This window comes from Falco peregrinus, chromosome 4 (genome assembly GCF_023634155.1).
Source record: "Falco peregrinus isolate bFalPer1 chromosome 4, bFalPer1.pri, whole genome shotgun sequence".
NCBI classification, from domain to species: Eukaryota; Metazoa; Chordata; class Aves; order Falconiformes; family Falconidae; genus Falco; species Falco peregrinus.
The window spans coordinates 45,776,693-45,793,711 of record NC_073724.1 but is presented as its reverse complement, the minus strand read 5'-3'; the positions used below and the strand labels follow the sequence as shown (position 1 = coordinate 45,793,711).

The following is a 17,019-nucleotide window of genomic DNA, read 5'->3' as shown; positions in this document are numbered from 1 at the left end:
TGCTGTTTCACCCCAGTCCAGGACAAGCGAGAAGACCTTCTTATACTGCAGTATTGCTGAATTGTGTGTGCCATGTAAACAGCACAGGACATCTTTAAAGTAACCAGAATAAGGTAAAGTTCCCACTGAGAATGAAAGCTCTTAGCATGAAGATGGCAGTGACAGTAGCTCTGCTGACCCTACTGTGAGTACAAAACCAGGGAAGACTGAGACATTTCTCAGAGCATATGATGGGTGGACTAAGAAAGGCATGGTGTGATTTGATATGTGGTATGTGATTGATGTGATGTGGTGTGATGAGAGTTTCCTTTTCACTGGCCTGAAGTTTGTGCTGGACCTTCTGCAGGACCAACATAAAGACAGGATCCTCCACAGTCTTGGCACAGAACAGAAGAAGCATCCCTTATCAGGAAGCTAGAGCTGGCTCGCTAGCATGTCTAAGCATGTTTTGTTGCAGATAGTTTGTTGAGCCCTACTCTAATTAAAGGGGGAGTAGCAGCCTGACATTTACTTATTGCTTTCCATGCTGGGAAATGCTGGAGACATCTTTCAGGAATACCTCCTTAATTTGCACCAGGACCTCTGAATTTGACAAGCAGATGGTCTCCAGCTCAGACTGCCTTTATACTTGCCCTTGTCTCCATTGCCTTCTTTGCCAGTCCCATACACAACCATTTTTTCCTGTACTTACTTCTCCAAGGTTTCTGTCCCTTCTCACTCATTTATTTCAGTCTGCATAACTGAATACCTGTGATTTATGGTGCATCTCATGTCAATTCCCTGTTTTCTCTACTCCAGTTGAGCTATACCTACCTTTCTTTTTCCTTCTTTCCTCACTTCACCTTCCCCACTTGTAGCCGGGGGCTACGCTCACGGCAAAGTGCCCGGCCATGGATGGGGAGACTTGGGGCGGCTGCCGTTTCTCTGTCCTTTGCTCCTTCATGGGGAGCGAGGGCAGGCTGGAACTAACTGAATCACAATAGATTCATTTAAATGGATTGATAGGTAAAGGGACACAAAAATTATATTATTCATGTGTTCTAATGCTACAAACCATTCCTAGCATGACAAATGGAGAATCAGTCGTGTAGATGAAGTACCCCATTGTAGGCTACACTGGTGGGAAGCCTTCATCAGCGTTCATTTCAAGTCACCATCTCACCTTGCTCAGGGCCTCACACGAGATATTGGTTTACCAGCCGCACCTCCCATCAAGGACAACCTATACCATGCCATTGCATTAGTTATTCAGTCCCTCATAAGGCAGAAGGGCAGATAAATGGAGCAGACTGTTAAACCAACACTGCTTTATATTGCCATTTAGAAGGACTCCTAAGGCTCCCATGGCTTTGCTAGATCTATTGATCCTTTCCCAATTAGCCGTACGCTACATTTCATTCCTGACTTAGTTTCATAAGAGTGATTGTTCTTTCAGAAACATATAAAGCAAGGTTCCAAAAACAAGCTTATTTTATTAAGCTCAATTATTAAATTTTCTCTGACATTTGCTGCTCATATTTGCTGGTAAGCATTTATACCTTAATATTTTTTTGAGTTCATGTGGAGTTTAACAATAGGAATTTCTTATCAGTGAAAAGTACTGTGTTCATTGGCGGAAGCCAAGTAGATGAAGAATTAACAGTTATCAAATTCCAGAGAGAAAACAATTTCTGTTAGAGTCTGTTGCCAACTGTCATACTTCCATCTGCAGACATGAATTTCCCTTTGCTGGCCATCAGCTGCAGCCAGTCTCCTAAGATTCATTTCCTCAGCACACAGCATATTCATGAAAGCCCTAGATCCCAGGTCCCAGTTCTCTTCCTACGGTAGTCAAAAAGTGTATTTTCATTTATTTCTGTGGAAGTGGGATTGGAAGCCCCACCAGAAAGGCATGTTTCAGCACTCTTCTCACCACTTACACTTAGACATGCGCAGCATCAAGAACCCTTTGGGGCAACACCAGCTTTTATATTTGTTGGTAATTTGACTTTTTAGACAGCAGAATATTTAACCATTCAGTAGCCACCACTATGTTCCAAATATTCGAATCTTTGTTGAAGTGTTCTTTTCCTGTCTTCTTTATAATTTCTTCTTTCAACAAGCCAAAATTTTCCGAGAAAAAAAAAAACAAAACACAACAAACCAAACAACAACCAGACAGCTGATTTCCATTAGACTTTTCATTAAAAAAAAATTGTTTCATCAGAAAAAGTTTTCCATTAAATATAGTTGAATGGAAAAAATTCTTTACCAGCCCAAATATTTTCCCATTTTAAATAACTAGTGTTTGACTTATTCTTCTGGGGATACTCAATACAGATTTAACTCTTTCATTGCCATTTCAGAATATTGCAGATCTTTTCAAGATAACCAAAACTATAGTCCTGACCACTGTAAACCCACACCAAGTTGTTGATTACTTTTCAGTCTTTTTTAATACTTAAGATGGAGGAAAGACCATCTTAGATGAACTAGAGGTCACATTGAGAGCTGACTACTCTTTGATTTAACCTTTTGCAAAGCTTCAGCAACACTCAAGGTGCCTGGTGGAAACCAGTTTATCTCTTCACTATAGTAGGACACACAGATCTGACAAAACTGTTGATGCAAGTGCTCATCCCATCCCTGTCACTTCTCTTTTCTGCCAAATGCTTTCCTTCTCTTCTTTCCCTCCTTCACATTCCTAATTCACTGGGTACTATGTATATTTCATCTTCTTTTCCAAATTAACCTTTCTTTCTGAAGTAAGAAAATAAGATCTTATTCTAATCTGCTAAACATTAACATTGACAAATTTTATGAAGCAGCACTAACTATAGATAGATAGATGGATGGATGGATAGATAAACTATTTTTCTCTGTCATTTAAATGAGAAACAACTGTGGATTTTTGATGCCACTACATGATAATTGCAAGGAAATGCTGACTTTTTAGCAATAACTGCTGTGCATTTGTGGACTGTGCTATAAGCTTTGGTAGTGATCTGTCAGACTCCATAATAACATGCGAAGTCTTTATAGAAATGGAATAGTGACTAGCTGTCACACAACCCAAGTGTTGCACATACCAAAGAGTAATGGTGCTAAAGAACAAGAATAAAGCTCTACACAGACAAAACTGATGATTTTTCCCTCTGAGCTGTGCAGAAAATTTCAAGGTTATGTAAAGCCAAGTTTCTCAACATTTAGAAAAATAGTGCATTCTCTTATCTTATTTGCTTTAGCAAAGAAATTAGTACATTTACTATGTAAGAGGGTAGACTGAAACAAAAAAAATTATACAGAGAGCCATAAAAGAAAAAAAAGGAATTGAGATGAGAAAAAACATGCTGAAAACTGTCTCTAGCTTATATCACCCTATTTAATTTCAGGTTTTCCCTTCTACCTCAATACACCGGTCTTTGCTTCCTGCCCAGATGAGAAACACAGCCACACTAAAGAAAAAAATAAAATTACATCCTGCCTGATCCTGCAAGCTATTCTACATGTAAAGCATTATTTGTACAGCTAACCTTTGTTTCATGTTCATCCCGTAAATACTTACATTAAGGAAGAAAAAGGTGGAAATACTCAGAGCAATAGCAATGTCCTCCTTCCTTTGACACACAAGTGATACAGGTACCCAGACACATCTTATCAGGATTATTCAATTTTATAATGAAACTCCTCAAGGGATGCAGTAACACAGGAGTAGTTGGACCTTTGAGTTTAAAGAATACATTCAAATAAATAGATTCACTTATGTGCATAAGTGTTAGATGGACTAAACTGAATGGTTTAAGTTATTTAATCCAGGCTGATTTGGACATACCGTAACAACTTTTAGTACACATACAGTGCAATGCTTGCTAAAAAAAATGTTTAATATGAGCTGAGAACTCATATAAGCAGGATGGAAGAACACCTATGCTATGTATTATTCATCACATGCTATCCACTGGCAAAAAAATCTTTCACAAAGCCAGTGGTTCACAGAACTAAATCAGCAATGTTACTCATCTTTCAGATGGCAACTGTAGTGTTCTCTATTTCACCATGCCAACAAATGAGCTTCTAGTGTTCAAAACAAGGCATCTTTGAGACAGTCAAAGACGTTCTTTTCCCAAAGAAATGTTTTTTTCGTGACTAAAACTATACTGGCAGAATAACTTGACTTTTCCAGATAAACTGAAATAAATATATTGCGATGCAATTCTACAGTCTTCTTACCACAGTGGTTAATTTCACAACTTCATTAAATCACAAAGGGACAGCTTTCCTAGGTAAAATCAGTTAGACACAACTCTGTAAAACAAAGTCTAAGAAGGCCACAGAAAATAACCGGCTGGTTTTGACTGCGCATGAATGGTTGCAAGACATTCTGAAACATTGTTCACTGTTTTTAATGAAAATATTGAGGTATACTTAAAGCAATTAATAGACAATTGGTTTTTGGGTTTTTTTTTTCTCAGACTTCTCATTTAAGTACTGGATTGTCTGCAGCTGAGCACAGCATGTCACAAAATGTTTTTATCACCTGGCTTAGTCCATCTGCAATACAGACAGACCCCAGTCTATATGAAATATAGAAGCTTACTTTTAGAAGATCTAGTCCCTCACAAAAAGATATATCATAAAATTATAATCAGTGAGGTTCTGAGGGGTTTTTCAACATTGTAAGAGTAATAATTCCTGTGAACAGGATATTCAAAGAAAAATAGGCACAGCAAGAGCAGCGAGAGCAAGGATCTGTGGGATAGAGATGTCAGCAGAAGACCTTCACACTGAATCTACCCAAAACCATCCCGCTCAGTAACCTGTGTCCAACAGTGGCCAGCAGCAGGAGGTTATGAAACAAGCAGAAACAAAACAGGGCAGACATACAGTGCCCTTGGTGTACACTCCACACACAGTGGACTCAGTCACATACATACAGTTTAGGAACTCCTTGAACTAAACGTAAATTCTGTGTATCATGGCTTAAAAAACCACAGACTTCCGAAGCTGAAAATATGCACAAAAGGTGTTAAGTCTGGATCCCTAAAAACAGCAAGATACAGGTTACCAAAGTGTTCAGAAAGTAACCTGACTGAAAAATATTGAGTTTCAAGGACAGCAATAAAACCAGATGACTGGGTGTTGAAGATTGCTGTAACAAAAGGCATAATGAAAAGTGAAGGGGAAGTTAAAAATTATTATGGGGGGTGTGATTAGAAAAAAAGGAAATTGCTTTGTGGAAATAAGTTTGAAAAGAGCATGGATTTACAACATAGAAGATTGAAAAGAACTGAGGATCAATCAAGCAATAAGAAAGTATAACACTGCCTTTCAAACTGAGGAGAGTTTGCCAGTGCCTCTGATTTTAAATATCTGTAGGTCATGTATGTATCTTCCAATTAATACCAGTGAAAGCCACCAGTATATATCTTCCATCACTCCTATGATTTATCCATATCTTTTCTTCTGCCATTGTGTCACCAAGATTTATCTTACCCACTACCTTGGCAATGGAATTTATCCAAGAGGAATAGCTACAATTACTGTGGGATCTAACATATTTTTACTTCCGTTCTGTTGGCACAAGGATGAGAAGTCAGGCTAGCAAATGTTATTCTCAGTGGGGTGCACATATGTTTATAGCATAATATAAAGCCAAAACACTGTCTTCTAGGCCTCAAGGGCAGGGTACAATAGGCACATTTTGTTGTAAAATACTAGAGGTTTATAAACATGAAGAAAGGAATGAAGCAAGAGACAGAGCCATGTGACATATATTGCCATTGAAAACTGGAAAAGTGAAAGCCAGTATGACACTTCCAGGAAGAAAGAAAATGCACATAGGTAAAGTCTTTTATCACAATATTACATGCAATGAAGGGTAAGCTCTATATAAGAAACAGATGAATACTTGATTGTAGACATCCCAAAATGCTGTTCTAAAAATTAGGTTATACTCGTAGATGCCAAGAAAATACAATCTCTTGGCATCTAAAAGCAGGTTTCTCCTTTAGCCTAGAATCTACTTGATAGTTACCTAAATATACCAGCAGGCAATTCTGACATGTCTTTGCTTAAATGTGGTTATATAAAGTAATACAAAAATAAGTTTTGGCTTTGCTGCAAATGTGCATAATGGAAAGACAAACATTATTAAAAAGACCATCATTTTTAGTGATTAAAATAATCCACAACAGAAAAAAAATCTTCTGTAACTTTCCAACTTCCCATTTATCATAGTTTTGCAAAAAGAAGGCAAGGTAATTTCATTTTTCTTGACTTCTATTAAAAAGATCAATACATATGATTCCAAAGAGTCTCGGCTCATGAAAAGATGGAGCTAGTCTGTAATCACATCTGAAAGTATTGGTTGTCATTAGCAGTAAGATTGATCTGTAAAGACAGTCAGCCCAGAGTGAAAGTACTTAAAAATTTCCATTGGGCCATTGCTGAACAACACTGCCCAGCAACCTTTCACCTTGCAGATAATTAAATACAGATAACGAATTACCGTATTAGAAGGAAGAATTGCATTGGGGATATTCAATAGATGCCCACTTTAGTAAAGCAGTTCCAAATCTCTGAATAATGATTTTGTTTTGTGCATAAAACCTAATGAGCTCCGACAGTATAAAGACATTTTTCAACATGCATTTAAATCTGAGTTGTCAAGTAAGACATTAATAAGTCACCTGAGGTACAAGAATTGCTAATGGCCTTGCAGCATGAAGACTGCAAGCCCTCATACCATCTTGCCTGTCAGAAGAGGATCAAGTGGATTTTGCAGAGACTTCTGATAGGATTCGGAGAATTCTGGTCCTACCAAAACTCATGGTCTTGGACGGGGACGAAGAACCTACCCTGCACATGACCTACCAATCTGCAGCTCCCGCTGCAATGCCACAGGAAGGCTCTGCATGTCTTGTTCTTCCCAATTTATGAGTGATCTTGGAGAATGGAAAGAGAAGAGTCTCAGGAATATTGGGGAGAATTGGGGGGGGGGGGGGGGGGGCTGTATTCATTTTCTAATAGATCTGCTGAGACATCTTTATATCTGTATTGTCTCCAAGAAGCTGCTCAAAAACAACAGGTACCTACTTCTGGTCTTTGATTCCCTCCATGCTTGTGGCAGTGTGACTTTGAATTATTGAATGGTTTGGTTAGGAAGAACCTCTTGAAAGTCATCTGGCCCAACACACCTACCTATAACATGGCCAGCTTTGAACTAGATAAGGTTGCTAAGGGTCTTGTTTCATCTGTGCTTTGAATACTGCCAAGCAGGGGGATTTCACAGCCTTCCTGGGTACCCCTGCCAGCATCCTTATGGTGAAAACTGCTTTCCAGGTCTCTGGTCAAGACCTCCCTTGCTGCAGTTTGTCTCCCCACAGGCCCATGTCCTGGCATAGCTTCAGCTCATCCCCATCTCCAGAGAGATGTCTGATGCCTGGGGTTGATGCTGTCCCCAGCACCCACCAGCTGTCCTTCTCTTGCCTGGGACGGTGGGATGAGCCCTGGCTGCCAGAACCTGCCCTGCTGACTGGAGATGGAAGAGGTACCCTACTCCAAGCTCACCTCCCTCCAAATGGTTTTCCTTAATTTACACAAGCATGCAGCAAAGGCCAAGCCATCTTCAACCTCTTCTTCAGGGCCTGCCCTTAGCGATGTCCCTCTGCAGCTCATTACAAGAAAGGGGACAAATTCATGTCTCCAGCCAAACCTCCACAGACTCCAGTGTGGTTGGGCTTTACCAGTTGTTATTGGCTTCCATGCAGATCACATGTAGTTTGCACAGGATCTCTTCACAGCATAGAAGGAGACCATGTTTGAAACTGAAAACAAGAACAAGTATGGTAAGTTCTTAGACCTGAGATGTTGTCATCTTTGACTTCCGTCAAAAGCCTTGAAACAAGACCATTAGTGAAGGACCAACAACCTTAGAGTATTAGCAGCTTTCTCCGGGCAAGGTAAAGATCTTACTGTTGAGGGAGAAGTGAGAAGACAAAAGAGAAACCTGAAAAAAGATGAAATGTCAGTGGGAAATGAAAACAGCTGGAGAAAAAAAAAAAAAAAAAAAAAGGGCAGTTCTAGAAACAGAAAGAAGGTGACAATAGTCTCAGCCACTGCCATAATTTGGGATGCTAATTCATCAACACAGAGCAGGGGTTCATGACTTTCTCTGTAAGATCTAGGGCAGAAAGTCATCAGGAAGAATCTTCATTTAGCAACGAAGAAAAACCCAGACACTGGTCTCCTGAAATTCGTTTGTGAACCCATGAGCCCAGGTGAAAGAAATGCACAGCCAAGAACTTCACATTTCCCTTGCCGTTCAAATAATACCAGAAGCATGTTTAAAAAAGCTTAACATGACTGCTTCATATAAGCAATAAGCACAGCAAATTAAGTGCGATTTGGAGTATCCACACAGTTGGTAAGCCTGGGAAGTATATTTTCAAGATTTTTGCTGAAAACACTGTAACACAAGAAAAGCAATTTTTTTCCATTTCTAAATGAAATAATGCAGGAAAGCATGTTTTTATGCAAGTGCCATAAGGTAAGGAATGCTCAGTTTCCTGGTATTTCCTGTAGAAATGTCAGCAAGAAGGTGTTTTCTTATGTAATTCCACTGAAGGAGAATGAATCTGAAAAGGCATTATTATTCTTTCAAAAAACAGAATTGTATTTCCCTTCAAAAATGTGATTATCATTAGATATTGTGGTATTATTTTGCTCCTACCAAAAATTCATCTCAAATCTATGACAGGTGAGCATGGTTTCAGGCAGCACTTTCTAACCTTCCATTATCCCGAAATATCATCACACCAACACACACACACACACACAAAATAAAAAAAATACAGTTTTGATTCTAAAGCTAGCTGAAACTAATATGTAACAGCAAAAAAAAAATAAAAAAAAAAATACTTACCTCTTATGCCATTTGCCATTTGCAAAAGCCAGGCAGGAAAAACTAAGGAAATTAACAGATGAGGACATTGCTTGTTTTGTATTGGCTGGTAGGTAAATGTAAAAAGCTCAGACAGTTCAAACAGTGCCATCTGCGGCTGATTTTCCACCACCTACCTACCCCTATGAGCCACCCGAGAAGCTTGGCAAGAGCTTGTTTCAGCGGATGGTGTAACAGCAATGCTCTTCAGCCGTATCCTGCTCCCAACATAATGCGCGGGCTATAGCTGTAGCTTATTAAATCCCAACATGCCCTCTGCACTCTGGCAGTAACAGCTGGCACGGTGATCTCGTCCTCCAGGCTTTCAGAGTTCAGCTGCAGCGTGGCCAGAATTCAGGCTTGTTCCCATTTTGAGGTTTACTGAGTGAGATCCTGCCTCTTTTGATTTCAGTGAGTTCAGTAACTCATTTACTATTAAGCCTGCTTCAAGGAATAAGCTATTGTACCACATAAAAAAACACCTTGGCTCTTACAGGTGGAGCGTTTCTCTATTGCTTTATCCTTAGTTCGGTATCACCATACTTTTGTTTAAAAATCTTATCTAGCAACTGTATTTATCAACCAACAGAGGAACCTGATCAGAAAAAAAAAAAAAAAAAGTCTAAAACTGGAATAGATGTGGCAAAACAGGAAAAACTTTAGGACAGGTCTGAATTTTACTGACATCAGGCTTGCATGTGGCCCTATCAGTCTGCGTCACTGACATGTTCATAGCTGACTGTCATATTTCTGAACAGGTTTATTCTATGTTTTTGGTTTGGTGTTTCTTGTTGAAATATTTTGTAGCTAGAGTCAGAGTGATGGTCCTTGTGTTGTGATGAAATGTTCACTTCTCCATAGTTGATAAGATTGATAATTGTGTTTATCATGTGGGTAGTGTGAGATTAATGATCTTCTAAATTATTCATTTCCTTGCTCTTGAGTGCTTGAGTTTTGTAAATTATGCGATGGGCTAAGAATGTTATGCTGCTTAACAGTCTTAACTGGCTTTTCAGACAAAGAAAGGATTTTTGGCATCTCTCTAGAGCTTAAATTGTGTCTTAAAAACCTTTATGCAAATAATACAATAACTATCTTACCAAATTATTCATTTTCAATCACACATAGCACTACAGAAAGTACTAATAGCTCCTTCGGAGACCATCTTATTTAATACTGACTTGTCTGGAGCTCTTCCTTTACCTTACACGAAAAGTGGCCACAAGACCAGGGAGGGAAATAAGGGATCTCGCACCAGACCTCATTGCACGTTTTACCTCAGCAGCTATTTGTTCTCCAACATAAGTATAAAGCACAAGGGCATCCTGGGTTGGTCCTTTCACTTCAAAATACGTTTTTGCCCCTGAGGTCAAGGAACACTTTTAATAGTTGACAGATTTAGAAAAAGTCTTTCTAGTCTTCCTTAACTACAAAGATCCAAAAGAAGCCAACAAGCAGTAGTGGACGTCATTCATAACTCTGCCCATTTAGAAGTTTCCAGTTTTAATCCAAATGGATCCAATAGCATTAACAGCTACCATTTTTGGTGGTGCATGTATAAAATACCCTCAAAAGCAGGAGGCAGACTGTACACAGTACTAGCACTAGCATTGTCCATGTTTAATAAGCTGTGAGAGGCAGAAGTGCTCCAAGATGTTCACAGTGAGGTATGCAGGCAGGGGGGTGGGGGAGAAGATGATCTGTTACAATGCATTTGAGTAGCACACCAATTTCTTTCCTCAAGAACATCAACATTCATGAACAGTTTTAAAATGAAGTATCATGCAGGGTAACCTGACAGAACTTGCATTTTGTTTATTTGTCTGAGAGGGCAAACTTGCATGGTGCCACGAGGGGCTTGGAACAAGGGCTGTTTGGGGTAATCCCTTCGCCTCTTTTAATTTGGATGTAGATGTGCGTTCCACAGTCAAAGTCCAGGCAACAGCTGAAGAGAAAATTGCACTGAAAACATTTTTCTTTTCCTAAAGCAAGCTCAGGGAGGAACATTTATTTAATAAAATGGAAAATCAATATAATTTTAATTTTAAGAAGTCAGAGCCAATGCCAAGCTGTCCTTTAAGGAAGCTTGATAAGAATTCATGACCCTTTTTTTTTCATTTGGTAAGAAAAATAAAATTAATCCCAGCATTGATTTAATGATTCTTCAAGTTTGTTTAGAGCCTGGAAGTTTTGTTCATCACTGTTACTTCAGTATCTTCATTTTACTTCTGCAAAACTTGCTTGATCATCATGTAGTTACTACTTCAAATTATTTGAGATTTTGAATTAATTTATGCAGAAAGAAGGCAGCACAATTACTGCAGAGTTATGCATACTGCAGGCTGTTTCATTTTTAACAACTTAGGCATTCCAGCAAAAAGTTCAAATCCATTTGATTGACATTGTCAGAAGCAATAGCATCAGTAGTTCACAACAGAAAAAAAGAAAAGTAATATTTAAGGTGAAATTACCTTGGAATATATTAAATTCTGTTCTTGAAAGATGCTGCACTCAGACTGGAAAAATGCAGAAAGCAGTACAGAGAAGTTTTATTTCACTAAGACTTGCTAATTCATTCAGCAGTTCCTCATATTTCCATAATAGGTGTCTGATAACCATGTTTCCTACAGGGCTTTTCATTGTCATGGCTGATCGAAACAACCTGATTGTTAGCCATGGACTTGTTTATGCCCCATTAATCCTAATGTAGAAAGAACCAGCTGTACACAATTTGTCCAAGCTATGCGGACAGTGTTCAATCAAGGACGAACCACTTCCTTGGCATCAACCCAACATCTATTTGGAGAAGGCCTACTAAAGGCGGCAGAGCTGGAACCGGAACATATATGGCTCTTCCCTCCCTGGAAACTTGAGGATTAAATCTTTGTTTCAGTTGCTAGTGATATAAATAGTGAATACGTTTGCATGACTTGGTGCATAAAATCAGGCACTGTGATTTCAAGTGCCTTGTGGGGCATGTAAAGAGAGGATGCCAAAGAATTTTGGCCTTCTGAATGGAAATGCTCTTAAATCTCTGGGACTTTAGCCTGGATAGAGCTATGGCTCTCAAGGGTGAGGGAGAATCAATGCATTTGTTGGTGCACGACTCTGAGCCACAAATGACCTCCCAGGCTGCTTTTGAGACTTTCCCTTTTTAATGATCTGAAGGAAAGCCGCTCTGACCCTCTCACTTAGTGCGAGAATCTTTTTTTAGCAATATTTAAATCAACCAACCTGATTTTTCTTTGTTACTAGCATTGAACCACACAGTGGAAATTATCACACCCCAATCAAATCAACATTAGTCCTTAACATAACATTGAATCAAAGTAGTCACTGATACCTTAAAGGCCACACCCAAACACTCAGATTTCAGAGTCAGAAAGAGACTCTAAGAGACATACTTGATTGTGATAATAAATTAAATCCAGGAAAGCTATGCAGTTAGTAAAATCACACTTATTACTGTCCAAACCCAGGATCTGAAAAGTAAATAAAGAAGTGGACCAATGCACATTGACAGAAAAATAAATTTCTGGATAGAAAGCATGAATCTAGACTACAGCTTTAAATAATGTCTGTGTTTGTGTGTTTAAGTCCTGATGTAATCTCTCCAGCACAGCTGAGGACATAGCCAGCTCTGTTAATTATTTTCCTATCGGGCCACAGAGTTTTGAAGGCTAGTGAAGAGGCCCTCCCAGTCCTTGTTTACCTTTCAAGTAGTGCCAAGGTCAGGCTGCCATTGCTACAGACTGGGGTGACCTATGGAATTCCTGATGCTCTTCTCAGGATTTGGAGCAGACTAGCCCCAAGTCCGGTGACCAAAAGAATGGATGACACCATAATATACACAATGTCAAATCTAACTGCTTTTTGTGTGCAGCTTTTTTTACGTGTTGAGGTTTCGTTGTGCAAGGGATTTTGAAAAACGTCACATGGATGACATGAACAATTTTTTTTCTTCTGTGTTGGTGAAGGAAGACAAAAAGAATACAGTTTAAATACCTTTAACTGCTTTTTTGCCTGTAACTGCTCTTGAGTGTCAAATTAAGGGTTGTCTAGCTTCTGATAAACTCCCCTTCAGGAAGGAAGTCTCATTAGTTTCCAAGGATCTATGTGTGTGAGAGAGGTAGCTTATCTCCCAGTCCTTGATATATGTTATTTATACTCACTTGAACCTGGAGGGAAACTAGTTAGAGACCTAAAAGAAAATTACCTTCTGCTGATATTCCCTATAAAAGTGACAGTCTGCTGACTTTTTAACAGTCAGGATAGCAAGGGCAACATGCTTGAGGAGTAAGGAAGCAGAGCCATAATTCATCCCCCTCCAGTCCCATCACCACAATTATCCAGGGAATGAGAATGGCAATGTATCCTAAGCTTTATGGAAAAAGATTATTTTGTAACCAGCACATTGGTATGAGCATTTCTCTGCTGAACTGGTTATGGAATACTATCTACTCTACTCAGTATTTTTGCTGAGGTGATGGAGATGTGTTAGAGGAAAAATTTTGCAGAAGTTGTGTGTTAAAAATTATACACAGGGCTGAGTCCTTACTCTACCTGACATGCAAGTATTCATATTCACTCCTTACTAAGACAGTCAGCACCATTTTCCTCCACAGGAGTGCTCATACATATACAGGCTATTCTTGTAATTAATGAGTCCATGATATGGATATGTTTTCAAAAGCCATGTGCTGCCAGAAGGCTTCCCAAAGGAAATATTCATACCTGTAGTTATTTTTTCTATATTAAAAGAATTTCCTTTATGTGTAGGATTTTGAGGAATGTTGATATGGGGCAATACTTGAGAACTGCAGATGGAACTGGATGCAGAATGAACACGCATATACGTGTGCTGGTTGTACTGTGTCTCTAGGCTCTAGGATGTCTACTGGGCTTATATATCAATTGACTTTGAAATTTGTGAAAGCAGGCAGATTTTTGCAGCCCTTAATGTGATATAATGGCATGGATTTTAAGGCTGTCAGCCCTTTTGGTGCAATTTAATACAGGCTGGTTAAAAGGAGCAATAGGAAATCTATGTGAGCAGTTTCTAGCTGTCAGCTCCAATTTGCCATGACAGCCCGTGATACAGGCAGCCTGCGCTGCTATTGAGCAGTTTTGACCACCTCCGAAAAGGATTGATTTGAATGTGCATGCTCTCTGCTGTCTCCCCTGGAAAGCTGCTGGTAAAGCTATCTGTCCAGTTCACCAGCAAAAGAGGAGACCAAAAGGCTGCAGCCCCTGGGAGGACGCAAGAGAGCAGAGCTGGGCTGCAGCCAGCACACAGCTCCCACCTGTCGCTGTAAGTGGTTTCATGGGGATCGGGGCTTGCAGCGCCTGCCTTCCCTCCGCACAGGGCTGCTAAGATCCAGAGAGGCCTCGTTAACCCCCTTTATCCTTTGCACAGTATTGTGCTCTTGTTGTACTGATAACATTCTTACCTATTGTGCCGATCTTCTCTCTGTTTCATTTTTTTGCCTTTAAATGTAAAAGAGTTCTTCAAAATTTGTGGATCTAGTCTTTAAACAGGTCCCTAACAGTAATGGCCATTGCCCAGGTCCTACACTCTGGTATAGGGGCCAGGGACTATTTCTGACTAACAACCTCGACTTCTCCTTCCTTTCTTGCATACAAATTAATTAATTCCCTATGGTACCGCAATAATTATTTTTATATAAGCACAGAACACAGCGCACATCATTCATTTTCATTGCTTAAGGGGCACTGTAATGCCATACTGCTATTTCTCCATTAGTTACAGCCTGCCACAGTTAACTTTAAAGCCAGGGGTTGGTACACCATATAAATAACAATACATTTATGCAATTGAATGCCTATGCAGTAATTCAATCAAGGGAGTTCTACCATGGTCATAAACTACTTAAGCTGCTTGACTCTCAGCTTAAGACATTAACAAAGATCTTTGATTGACTTACAGCCTTAGATTTACCTGCACATCTTCTATTATTCAATGCTACCTATATGTGTGGTGAAACATCTGATATGATGAGTAAATCTTGAACTGCTACCAAAACAAACTGTATTGCTATCTGGGTGAAATCTTCTGACACTGACATCAAGGGAAGTTCTGCCTCAGACTTTGACAAGGCCAAGCCTGCAGCCCTTTTGCCTTTAATCCCAGTGTTGTAGTTGCAGCCATCCCATGATACAGAGTTCATAAGGGCAGGTAATAGCTTCCATTAGGTCAAATAATTTTGAGGGGAAAAAAATAATACATTTGTGGATGTACAAGATCTCCTTTAGGTCTGATGAAGACTCAGAGAGCAATGGAACGAGTTCTCACTGGGAGCAACAGCTCTGAGTATAACCTAAGTGCTGCAGCCTGGGAGGAAAGCTTCTGACCTCACTCCAGCAAAGGACAGGGTGGCATGCCAGGCAGACTGCACCAACAACCGTACTGAGCCCATGAGATGCAGTATCTTAGAGTGTTAGGTTTAGTTTCCAAGTTTCTGTCTTTTGAAGGTATTGTCTAGGTCTTCTCTGAGGATCAGGATTGAAGTGACTGTAAGCAGAAACTTTTCTTGGAAGGTGTTTCTGTCCCTTATTGGCTGGCTGTGCAAGTTCCATAATGGAGTAGCTATTTGGTTTCACTTGTGTCTTCTCCATGGGAATAATTGGTGCATACGGCAAAATACATTACATTCAGGTACTTGGATGAGAACCAGTAACTTGGGCATGTCTACTGTGAGGAGAAATTTATTTTAACTTTTGTTTTTTCCTGAACAAAGGCACTTGTAAGCTCTGACGACCTGTGTGAATTTAATGCATCATTCACTCATGAAGCCCTGCCATTTCAGAGAAGTGCTGTTGTCCCACAGCCTCTCCACCAACACAGAGGGTGGAAATGGCCCTGATGAATATCCAGCGCTCAAATGGCCTCCTTGGTATAGATTTCTGTCAGCAGTTCCACACACATCCCAGTCCCAATTCCCAGAGCAGGAGCATGTCAGGACAAGCTGTGGTCTGGCCAGGAAAAAAAAAGGGAAGAACCATTATTCCCCTCCCAAAAGAGCAGTGCTCATACAGAGAGCTCCCAAGCCTGAGAGAAATAACACCGATATCTCAAAATGTAGATTTGGAGAGAAAACTTATATGACCCCTAGGAGTTCAGCTTCCAGTCCCGCAGACAGATCTGGTACTCATATCAGTGTTTATTGCCACATATAGATTAAGAAAACCAGCTGTTCCTATTGCACGTGTGAAACAGGCCGTGGCTCAAGGGTCACTTCGTGGCTCATGCTGGTGTAAGCAGCTCTGGGCCATGAGCAGATATTTTCCATTTTGCCATTGGCAAACATCATACCCTTCCAGTTCTCCCTGCTGTGCAGAAAGGGATGTTACAGAAGGGTGCAGTTTAGTTTAAAGGCAGTTCCCTGGGCAGCTGGAGCAACTGGGCAGCTGCAGTGACCTCAGTGGCATTGCAGCAGGACCCACACCAGGCAGGGCTGCACAACCGTCAGGTGCTGCCATTTAAATTTTTAAGAGCTCAGAGGAAAAAGTTTGCTAGATGGAAAGTGTGGAAAAGCTAGGGTAGACCTAGCTTTTCATTAGCCACTGGAGATGACAGTGAAAGCCTCTGCCAGTACTGACATGCATCACCAACAGCACCAGAGTCAGCAGGGAAATTCTGTCCCCAGCACCTGAATTCTGCACACAAACACCAGCAAAAAAATCCCTGTGAATGTAAAGAACTCTGCTCAGACCTTTCTCTAGCTGTGCAGTGCATAAATCACAGCAGCTTAAACTGTTTCTCACACTAGTATCAGTAGATCTAAAGACAGAGCAAAGAACTTCTCAGGGTCTGACATACAGTATCTAACATACAGTATCTTCAAGTATGCCTCAATATTTCTTTTTTAGAGGAAATTCAGCAGAAAAGTAGTATTACTGTGATATTTTTTTAAGTCTGTGATCTTCAGAAAAACCACATAACAGAAAATGGAATATTGTGAGCAGCCCACATAATTACTCATGATAGATAACTGTATTAAAAATTAAACATAAATTATTGGAGGCATTACAGTGTTGGCACAAGATGAAAAAGGTGCTTCATATTACTGAAAGGTTTA

General features: G+C 39.9%; 1 long non-coding RNA gene across 2 annotated transcripts; it reads right to left on the bottom strand.

Moving 5' to 3' along the window:
* Positions 1 to 1,504: 1,504 nt before the first annotated feature.
* LOC114012073 (uncharacterized) lies at positions 1,505 to 9,234 on the bottom strand. Of its 2 annotated transcripts, XR_003554304.2 has the most exons (4): positions 8,903 to 9,234; positions 7,549 to 7,805; positions 1,920 to 6,923; positions 1,505 to 1,821 (listed from the first exon to the last, which is right to left on the bottom strand). It is a non-coding gene; the product is annotated as an uncharacterized LOC114012073 (long non-coding RNA). The 2 variants fall into 2 exon arrangements; XR_003554300.2 differs by having other exon boundaries at positions 1,505 to 6,923.
* Positions 9,235 to 17,019: the final 7,785 nt, after the last annotated feature.